We start from the raw sequence: 11,070 nt of genomic DNA, 5'->3' as shown, positions 1-11,070 counted from the left end.
CTCCACGGTGCAGGACACCAGGGGTAGGGCCGAGGCCCCACGGTGCAGGACACCAGGGGAAGGGCCGAGGCTCCACGGTGCAGGACACCAGGGGGAAGGGCCGAGGCCCCACGGCGCAGGACCCCGGGGGAAGGGCCGAGGCCCCACGGTGCAGGACACCAGGGGAAGGGCTGAGGCCCCGCGGTGCAGGGCACCGGGGGAAGGGCCAAGGCCCCACGGTGCTGGACACCGGGGGAAGGGCCAAGGCCCCACGGTGCTGGACACCGGGGGAAGGGCCGAGGCCCCACGGCGCAGGACACCAGGGGAAGGGCCGAGGCCCCACGGTGCAGGACACCAGAGAAAGGGCCGAGGCCCCGCGGTGCAGGGAAACCAGGGGAAGGGCCGAGGCCCCACGGTGCAGGACTCCAGGGGAAGGGCCGTGGCCCCACGGTGCAGGGACACCAGGGGAAGGGCCAAGGCCCCACGGTGCAGGACACCAGGGGAAGGGCCGAGGCCCCACGGTGCAGGACTCCAGGGGAAGGGCCGAGGCCCCACGGTGCAGGGACACCAGGGGGAAGGGTCGAGGCCCCACGGTGCAGGGACACCAGGGGAAGGGTCGAGGCCCCACGGTGCAGGACCCTGGGAGAAGGGGAAGTGACTGTCGGTCATTCGCCTCTTGACCCTGTTTGACATCTCTTTGTGTCTGTGGACCAGCCCCACCCTTCCCCCCCTCCCTCCCCTCCCTCCATCCTCCCCCCCGTCCCCCCCCACCCCCCCCCCCCCCCGAGAGTGCCACCCTGCTCTGCATCTGTTGCCAGTTCTTCACCGGTCAGTCTCCTGCTTACTTTCTGTCAGAGCGTCAGGAACTCCTGACCTCTGATCCCCCCTCCCCTCCCCTCTCCCCCTCACCACAACGTGTACTCACTGTGTACGGACTCACGGGTGACAATCTGCGTCCCGCAGCTCCGTGACGCAATCCGTTTGAGCCCTTGTGGGGAGAGAAAGCAGAATAAATATTCGTTTTGACCACTGGATATAGGGTTGCCAACCCTCCAGGATTGCCCAGAGTCTCCGGGAATTGGAGATTAATTTCCTGGACACTGCCTCGAGAAAACCCAGGAGAAAACTCATAGGAATACAAGAATACCTCAATCTCAAGCAGTCAATCACCTCTTGACCCTGTCTGATGTCTCTTTGTGTCTGTGGACCTTCCCCCCCTCCCCCCTCTCAGGAGCAGCACCAGGCGTACCCAAAAATGAGGTGCCAACCTGGTGAAGCTACAACTCAGGACTACACGCATGCTAAACAGCGGAAGCAACATGCTACAGACAGAGCTAAGCGATTCCACAACCAATGGATCAGATCAAAGCTCTGCAGTCCTGCCACATCCAGTCGTGAATGGTGGTGGACAATTAAACAACTAACGGGAGGAGGAGGCTCTGCAAACATCCCCATCCTCAATGATGGCGGAGTCTAGCACGTAAGTGCAAAAGACAAGGCTGAAGTGTTTGCAACCATCTTCAGCCAGAAGTGCCGAGTGGATGATCCATCTCGGCCTCCTCCCGATATCCCCACCATCACAGAAGCCAGTCTTCAGCCAATTTGATTCACCCCACGTGATATCAAGAAACGGCTGAGTGCACTGGATACAGCAAAGGCTATGGGCTCCGACAACATCCCGGCTGTAGTGCTGAAGACTTGTGCTCCAGAACGAGCTGTGCCTCTAGCCAAGCTGTTCCAGTACAGCTACAACACTGGCATCTACCCGACAATGTGGAAAATTGCTCAGGTATGTCCTGTCCACAAAAAGCAGGACAAATCCAATCCGGCCAATTACCGCCCCATCAGTCTACTCTCAATCATCAGCAAAGTGATGGAAGGTGTCATCGACAGTGCTATCAAGCGGCACTTACTCACCAATAACCTGCTCACCGATGCTCAGTTTGGGTTCCGCCAGGACCACTCGGCTCCAGACCTCATTACAGCCTTGGTCCAAACATGGACAAAAGAGCTGAATTCCAGAGGTGAGGTGAGAGTGACTGCCCTTGGCATCAAGGCAGCATTTGACCGAGTGTGACACCAAGGAGCTCGAGTAAAATTGAAGTCAATGGCAATCAGGGGGAAAACTCTCCAGTGGCTGGAGTCATACCTAGCACAAAGGAAGATGGTAGTGGTTGTTGGAGGCCAATTATCTCAGCCCCAGGACATTGCTGCAGGAGTTCCTCAGGGCAGTGTCCTAGGCCCAACCATCTTCAGCTGCTTCATCAATGACCCTCCCTCCATCATAAGGTCAGAAATGGGGATGTTCGCTGATGATAGCACAGTGTTCAGTTCCATTCGCAACCCCTCAGATAATGAAGCAGTCCGTGCCCGCATGCAGCAAGACCTGGACAACATCCAGGCTTGGGCTGGTAAGTGGCAAGTAACATTCGTGGCAGATAAGTGCCAGGCAATGACCATCTCCAACAAGAGAGAGTCTAACCACCTCCCCTTGACATTCAACGGCATTACCATCGCCAAATCCCCCACCATCAACATCCTGGGGGTCACCATTGACCAGAAACTTAACTGGACCAGCCATATAAATACTGTGGCTACGAGAGCAGGTCAGAGGCTGGGTATTCTGCGGCGAGTGACTCACCTCCTGACTCCCCAAAGCCTTTCCACCATCTACAAGGCACAAGTCAGGAGTGTGATGGAATACTCTCCACTTGCCTGGATGAGTGCAGCTCCAACAACACTCAGGAAGCTCGACACCATCCAGGACAAAGCAGCCCGCTTGATTGGCACCCCATCCACCACCCTAAACATTCACTCCCTTCACCACCGACGCACCGTGGCTGCAGTGTGTACCATCCACAGGATGCACTGCAGCAACTCGCCAAGGCTTCTTCGACAGCACCTCCCAAACCCGCGACCTCTACCACCTAGAAGGACAAGGGCAGCAGGCACATGGGAACAACACCACCTGCATGTTCCCCTCCAAGTCACACACCATCCCGACTTGGAAATATATCGGCTGTTCCTTCATCGTCGCTGGGTCAAAATCCTGGAACTCCCTTCCTAACAGCACTGTGGGAGAACCTTTACCACACGGACTGCAGCGGTTCAAGAAGGCGGCTCACCACCACCTTCTCAAGGGCAATTAGGGATGGGCAATAAATGCCGGCCTCGCCAGAGACGCTGACATCAAATGAACGAATTAAAAAAAGAACTGGAGGAGGTCGCTGAGCCCCTCGAGCCTGTTCTAACATTCACTCAGATCATGGCTGATCTTAACCCCATTTACCTGCCTTGGTTTCATAATCTTTAATACCCAACAAAAATCGATCAATCTCAGTCCTGAAATTTCCAATTGACCCCCAGACTCAACAGCTTTTTGGGGGAGAGAGTTCCATATTCCCACTCCCCTTTGTGTGAAGAAATGCTTCCCGACATCACCCCTGAACGGCCTGGCTCTAATTTTAAGGTTCTGCCCCCTTGTTCTGGACTCCCCCCACCAGAGGAAATAGTTTCTCTCCATCGACCCTATCAAATCCTTTAATCATCTTAAACACCTCAATTAGATCACCCCTTAATCTTCTACACTCGAGGGAATACAAGCCGAGTCTGTGCAACCTGTCCTCGGAATTTAACCCCTTTAGCCCCGGTATCATTCTGGGGAATCTGCGCTGCACCCCCTCCAAGGCCAGTATATCCTCCCTGAGGTGCGGTGCCCATAGGGCCATTAAATTCATTATATACAGGAACAGGAGGAGGCCATTCAGCCCCTTGAGCCTTTTACATAGAAACAGGAGGAGGCCATTCAGCGCCTCGAGCCTTTTACATAGAAACAGGAGGAGGCCATTCAGCCCCTCGAGCCCGTTACACAGGAACAGGAGGAGGCCATTCAGCCCCTCGAGCCTTTTACACACGAACAGGAGGAGGCCATCAGCCCCTCGAGCCTGTTATATAGGAACAGGAGAAGGCCATTCAGCCCCTCGAGCCTGTTACAAATGTTGGAGATGGGGAAAAAGCTGTTTGACCGGGTGAGGCCAGAGGTCTGAAACCTCCAGGAATCTGTCCAACCAGAGTTGGTTACCCTAACTGGAGGGGAGGGAGCCGCGTCTGCTTCCTGCCACCGTGTCGTCACCGCGTGTGACCGATTTGCAGTTTCTCACTGTCCCGTGCCTCTCTGAGGCTCGTCTGAGGAGATCTGGTAGAGGAGCTCACAATTGTAAGGGGCTTTGTTATGTTGAATTGGTAAAAATCTATTTCCACTGGTCAGAGGGTCAGTAACTGAGGGCCATTAATTTGAATGAAGGGAGATGTCAGGAGAAAGGTATTTTTACGCAGAGGATTGTTGAAGGGGGAAGGGCAGTAGAGTGGATCTAAGGATAGTCTATTTCCACATGTATATATGTGTCTTTGAGTGTGCATATATGTGTGTGTGAGTATGCAGTATATATATGTGTGTATGTATGTATGTATATATGTATATGTGTGCGTGTGTATATGGGTGAGTGTATCTGTGTGAGTGTGTGTTTGTAATATCTGTGTCTGTGTATGAGTGTGTAATATATGTGTGTGTAAGTGTAATATCTGTGTGTGTGTGTAATAGCTGTGTGTGTGTAATATCGGTGTGAGTGTTATATCTGTGCGTGTAATATCTGTGTTTGAGTGTGTAGTATCAGTGTGTGTGTAATATCTGTGTGTCTGTGTGTGTTATATCTGTGTGAGTGTGTAATATCGTGTGTGTTAAATCTGTGTGTGTGTGTGTAATATTGTGTGTGTGATATCAGTGTGTGTAATAACTGTGAGTGTGTAATATTTGTGTGTGTGTAATATCGTGTGTGTGTAATATCCGTGTGTGAGTGTGTGATATCTGCGTGTGTGTAATATCTGTGTGAGTGTGATATCTGTGTGTGTAAGTATGAGTGTGTAATATTTGTGTGTGTAATATCGTGTGTGTAACATCTGTGTGTGTAACATCTGTGTGTGATATCTGTGTGTGTAATAACTGTGTGTGAGTGTATGATATCTGTGCGTGTGTAATAACTGTGAGTGTATTATGTGTATGAGTGTGTAATAATTGTGTGTGAGGGTGTAATAACTGTGTGTGAGTGCGTTATAACTGTGTGTGTAATATCTGTGTGTGAGTATGTAATATCTGTGTGTGTTACATCTGTGTGTGTAATATCTGTGTGTGAGTGTGTAATAACTGTGTTTTATCTGTGTGTGTAATAACTGTGAGTGTTATATCTGTGTGAGTGTGTAATAACTGTGTGAGTGTGTAATGACTGTGTGTGAGTGAGTGTTATATCTGTGTGTGTGTAATATCTGTGTGTGTAATAACTGTGTGTGAGTGAGTGTTATATCTGTGTGTGTGTGTAAAAACTGTGTGTGAGTGTAATAAATGTGTGTGAGTGTGTAATTGTGTGAATGTGTAATAACTGTGTGAGTGAGTGTTATATCTGTGTGTGTGCATATGTGTGTGTGCATGTAATAACTGTGTGTGAGTGTGTAATAATTGTGTGTGAGTGAGTGTTATATCTGTGTATTATATCTGTGTGTGTAATAATTGTGTGTGAGTGTGTAATAACTGAGTGAGTGAGTGTTATATCTGTGTATTATATCTGTGTGTGTGTAATAACTGTGTGTGAGTGAGTGTTATATCTGTGCATTATATCTGTGTGTGTGTAATAACTGTCAACAATTTTACAACACCAAGTTATAGTCCAACGATTTTATTTTTAATCCCACAAGCTTTCGGGGGCTTTCCCCTTCCACAGCGCCTGAGGAAGGGGAAAGCCCCCGAAAGCTTGTGGGATTAAAAATAAAATCGTTGGACTATAACTTGGTGTTGTAAAATTGTTTACAATTGTTAACCCCAGTCCATCACCGGCATCTCCACATCATGTGTAATAACTGTGTGTGAGTGTGTAATAACTGTGTGTGAGTGTGTAATAACTGTGTGTGAGTGTGTAATAACTGTGTGTGAGTGTGTAATAACTGTGTGTGAGTGTGCACCTCAGGTGAGATCAGGAACGGGCTTGGTCGTGACGCCCCCAAAGTCGAAGAGCCGGCGGACTCTGACGGTTGGGGATGAGGGGTGAAGAGTGGTTATTTTGAGAGATGCCCAGGTGCCGCTCCCTCGACGCTGCCCCAGCCCGACAGTGCTCAGCTCCCCAGGAGCCTGTCCCAGCCCCAGCCCCAGACTCAGGGACGGGCGGCAGTGGGAGGAGAACAGAACGATGCCTCCGTCATAATTTTAAAAACATTTCACATTCGATAGATGTTTTGGAGAATCACTCCACCCCCCCCCCCCCGACCACCCCCCTCCCCCGCAGGAGATTGGACAGATGTGATTGCAGCTGGTAATTGGTTGCTAAGTCTTGTGACAGGCTGGGAGGAGAGGGGGATGGGGAGATGGAACACATTAATGGAATATATTGTCGCCACGGCAACGGGAGTCGAGGAATTCTTGGTCATGGCGAGGTCAGTGCAACTCCTGAGACTCCGATCGCAGCACCGGCACGTGACTACAAGATGTAGGACACATCGGTGTCACACGTTGAGAACCACTGCAGACAAACTCCTTCTCGATCTAACCCGTGCTGTACCTGCCCCTGGGAGTGTTTGATGGGACAGTGTAGAGGGAGCTTTACTCTGTATCTAACCCTGTACCTGCCCCTGGGAGTGTTTGATGGGACAGTGTAGAGGGAGCTTTACTCTGTATCTAACCCTGTACCTGCCCTGGGAGTGTTTGATGGGACAGTGTAGAGGGAGCTTTACTCTGGATCTAACCCTGTACCTGCCCTGGGAGTGTTTGATGGGACAGTGTAGAGGGAGCTTTACTCTGTATCTAACCCTGTACCTGCCCTGGGAGTGTTCGATGGGACAGTGTAGAGGGAGCTTTACTCTGTATCTAACCCTGTACCTGCCCTGGGAGTGTTTGATGGGACAGTGTAGAGGGAGCTTTACTCTGTATCTAACCCTGTACCTGCCCTGGGAGTGTTTGATGGGACAGTGTAGAGGGAGCTTTACTCTGTATCTAACCCTGTACCTGCCCCTGGGAGTGTTTGATGGGACAGTGTAGAGGGAGCTTTACTCTGTATCTAACCCTGTACCTGCCCTGGGAGTGTTTGATGGGACAGTGTAGAGGGAGCTTTACTCTGTATCTAAACCTGTACCTGCCCTGGGAGTGTTTGATGGGACAGTGTAGAGGGAGCTTTACTCTGTATCTAACCCTGTACCTGCCCTGGGAGTGTTTGATGGGACAGTGTAGAGGGAGCTTTACTCTGTATCTAACCCTGTACCTGACCCTGGGAGTGTTTGATGGGACAGTGTAGAGGGAGCTTTACTCTGTATCTAACCCTGTACCTGCCCTGGGAGTGTTTGATGGGACAGTGTAGAGGGAGCTTTACTCTGTATCTAACCCTGTACCTGCCCTGGGAGTGTTTGATGGGACAGTGTAGAGGGAGCTTTACTCTGTATCTAACCCTGTACCTGCCCTGGGAGTGTTTGATGGGACAGTGTAGAGGGAGCTTTACTCTGTATCTAACCCTGTACCTGCCCTGGGAGTGTTTGATGGGACAGTGTAGAGGGAGCTTTACTCTGTATCTAACCCTGTACCTGCCCCTGGGAGTGTTTGATGGGACAGTGTAGAGGGAGCTTTACTCTGTATCTAACCCTGTACCTGCCCTGGGAGTGTTTGATGGGACAGTGTAGAGGGAGCTTTACTCTGTATCTAACCCTGTACCTGCCCTGGGAGTGTTTGACGGGACAGTGTAGAGGGAGCTTTACTCTGTATCTAACCCTGTACCTGACCCTGGGAGTGTTTGACGGGACAGTGTAGAGGGAGCTTTACTCTGTATCTAACCCTGTACCTGCCCTGGGAGTGTTTGATGGGACAGTGTAGAGGGAGCTTTACTCTGTATCTAACCCTGTACCTGACCCTGGGAGTGTTTGACGGGACAGTGTAGAGGGAGCTTTACTCTGTATCTAACCCTGTACCTGCCCTGGGAGTGTTTGATGGGACAGTGTAGAGGGAGCTTTACTCTGTATCTAACCCTGTACCTGACCCTGGGAGTGTTTGACGGGACAGTGTAGAGGGAGCTTTACTCTGTATCTAACCCTGTACCTGCCCTGGGAGTGTTTGATGGGACAGTGTAGAGGGAGCTTTACTCTGGATCTAACCCTGTACCTGCCCTGGGAGTGTTTGATGGGGCAGTGTTGAGGGAGCTTTACTCTGTATCTAACCCTGTACCTGCCCCTGGGAGTGTTTGATGGGACAGTGTAGAGGGAGCTTTACTCTGTATCTAACCCTGTACCTGCCCTGGGAGTGTTTGATGGGACAGTGTAGAGGGAGCTTTACTCTGTATCTAACCCTGTACCTGCCCTGGGAGTGTTTGATGGGACAGTGTAGAGGGAGCTTTACTCTGTATCTAACCCTGTACCTGCCCTGGGAGTGTTTGATGGGACAGTGTTGAGGGAGCTTTACTCTGTATCTAACCCTGTACCTGCCCTGGGAGTGTTTGATGGGACAGTGTAGAGGGAGCTTTACTCTGTATCTAACCCTGTACCTGCCCCGGGAGTGTTTGATGGGACAGTGTAGAGGGAGCTTTACTCTGTATCTAACCCTGTACCTGCCCTGGGAGTGTTTGATGGGACAGTGTAGAGGGAGCTTTACTCTGTATCTAACCCTGTACCTGCCCCGGGAGTGTTTGATGGGACAGTGTAGAGGGAGCTTTACTCTGTATCTAACCCTGTACCTGCCCCTGGGAGTGTTTGATGGGACAGTGTAGAGGGAGCTTTACTCTGTATCTAACCCTGTACCTGCCCCGGGAGTGTTTGATGGGACAGTGTAGAGGGAGCTTTACTCTGTATCTAACCCTGTACCTGCCCCTGGGAGTGTTTGATGGGACAGTGTGGAGGGAGCTTTACTCTGTATCTAACCCTGTACCTGCCCTGGGAGTGTTTGATGGGACAGTGTAGAGGGAGCTTTACTCTGTATCTAACCCTGTACCTGCCCTGGGAGTGTTTGATGGGACAGTGTTGAGGGAGCTTTACTCTGTATCTAACCCTGTACCTGCCCTGGGAGTGTTTGATGGGACAGTGTAGAGGGAGCTTTACTCTGTATCTAACCCTGTACCTGCCCTGGGAGTGTTTGATGGGACAGTGTTGAGGGAGCTTTACTCTGTATCTAACCCTGTACCTGCCCTGGGAGTGTTTGATGGGACAGTGTAGAGGGAGCTTTACTCTGTATCTAACCCTGTACCTGCCCCGGGAGTGTTTGATGGGACAGTGTAGAGGGAGCTTTACTCTGTATCTAACCCTGTACCTGCCCTGGGAGTGTTTGATGGGACAGTGTAGAGGGAGCTTTACTCTGTATCTAACCCTGTACCTGCCCCGGGAGTGTTTGATGGGACAGTGTAGAGGGAGCTTTACTCTGTATCTAACCCTGTACCTGCCCCTGGGAGTGTTTGATGGGACAGTGTAGAGGGAGCTTTACTCTGTATCTAACCCTGTACCTGCCCCTGGGAGTGTTTGATGGGACAGTGTAGAGGGAGCTTTACTCTGTATCTAACCCTGTACCTGCCCCGGGAGTGTTTGATGGGACAGTGTAGAGGGAGCTTTACTCTGTATCTAACCCTGTACCTGCCCCTGGGAGTGTTTGATGGGACAGTGTAGAGGGAGCTTTACTCTGTATCTAACCCTGTACCTGCCCTGGGAGTGTTTGATGGGACAGTGTAGAGGGAGCTTTACTCTGTATCTAACCCTGTACCTGCCCTGGGAGTGTTTGATGGGACAGTGCAGAGGGAGCTTTACTCTGTATCTAACCCTGTACCTGCCCTGGGAGTGTTTGATGGGACAGTGCAGAGGGAGCTTTACTCTGTATCTAACCCTGTACCTGCCCTGGGAGTGTTTGACGGGACAGTGTAGAGGGAGCTTTACTCTGTATCTAACCCTGTACCTGCCCTGGGAGTGTTTGATGGGACAGTGTAGAGGGAGCTTTACTCTGTATCTAACCCTGTACCTGCCCTGGGAGTGTTTGATGGGACAGTGTAGAGGGAGCTTTACTCTGTATCTAACCCTGTACCTGCCCTGGGAGTGTTTGATGGGACAGTGTAGAGGGAGCTTTACTCTGTATCTAACCCTGTACCTGCCCTGGGAGTGTTTGATGGGACAGTGTAGAGGGAGCTTTACTCTGTATCTAACCCTGTACCTGCCCTGGGAGTGTGTGATGGGACAGTGTAGAGGGAGCTTTACTCTGTATCTAACCCTGTACCTGACCCTGGGAGTGTTTGATGGGACAGTGTAGAGGGAGCTTTACTCTGTATCTACCTGGTGCTGTACCTGCCCTGGGAGTGTTTGATGGGACAGTGTAGAGGGAGCTTTACTCTGTATCTAACCCTGTACCTGCCCTGGGAGTGTTTGATGGGACAGTGTAGAGGGAGCTTTACTCTGTATCTAACCCTGTACCTGCCCTGGGAGTGTTTGATGGGACAGTGTAGAGGGAGCTTTACTCTGTATCTAACCCTGTACCTGCCCTGGGAGTGTTTGATGGGACAGTGTAGAGGGAGCTTTACTCTGTATCTAACCCTGTACCGGCCCTGGGAGTGTTTGATGGGAGAGAAAAGCTGTTTGATTCACAGCACTGATGACCTTGACTTGGATGCTCACAGCCTGTGGGTCGATATATATTTGTGCTCTGCAGCATCTATTGTAGATTATAGAAGTGAGAACAAAGAGTATAGAAAGGAGAGGTGACAGAGCAGACACTGATTGTCCGACTGTAATCTCACTGTTCCAGGGAGATAGCTCTCCATGGAATACGAGCAGGAAACAGAACAAAAGGACTGAGGGAAGAAATTATTGGATAATAATTTTCTTCGGATCAGTAAAGAAGGATTTTGCGGCTGGAACTTCAGATCTCGGTTTTTGAAGGTGAATTGAATCTTTGGCTGGAAGCTCCCCAGAGTTATTGTCACTTTGGGAAGACATTCACACTCAAACTCACACACTCACACCCACACCCACACACAAACTCACACACACACACACACTCACACCCACACACACTCACACCCACACACAAACTCACACCCA

The sequence above is a fragment of the Heptranchias perlo genome, chromosome 45, assembly GCF_035084215.1.
Source record: "Heptranchias perlo isolate sHepPer1 chromosome 45, sHepPer1.hap1, whole genome shotgun sequence".
In the NCBI taxonomy this organism is placed as follows: domain Eukaryota; kingdom Metazoa; phylum Chordata; class Chondrichthyes; order Hexanchiformes; family Hexanchidae; genus Heptranchias; species Heptranchias perlo.
This window is presented reverse-complemented; position numbering follows the sequence as displayed.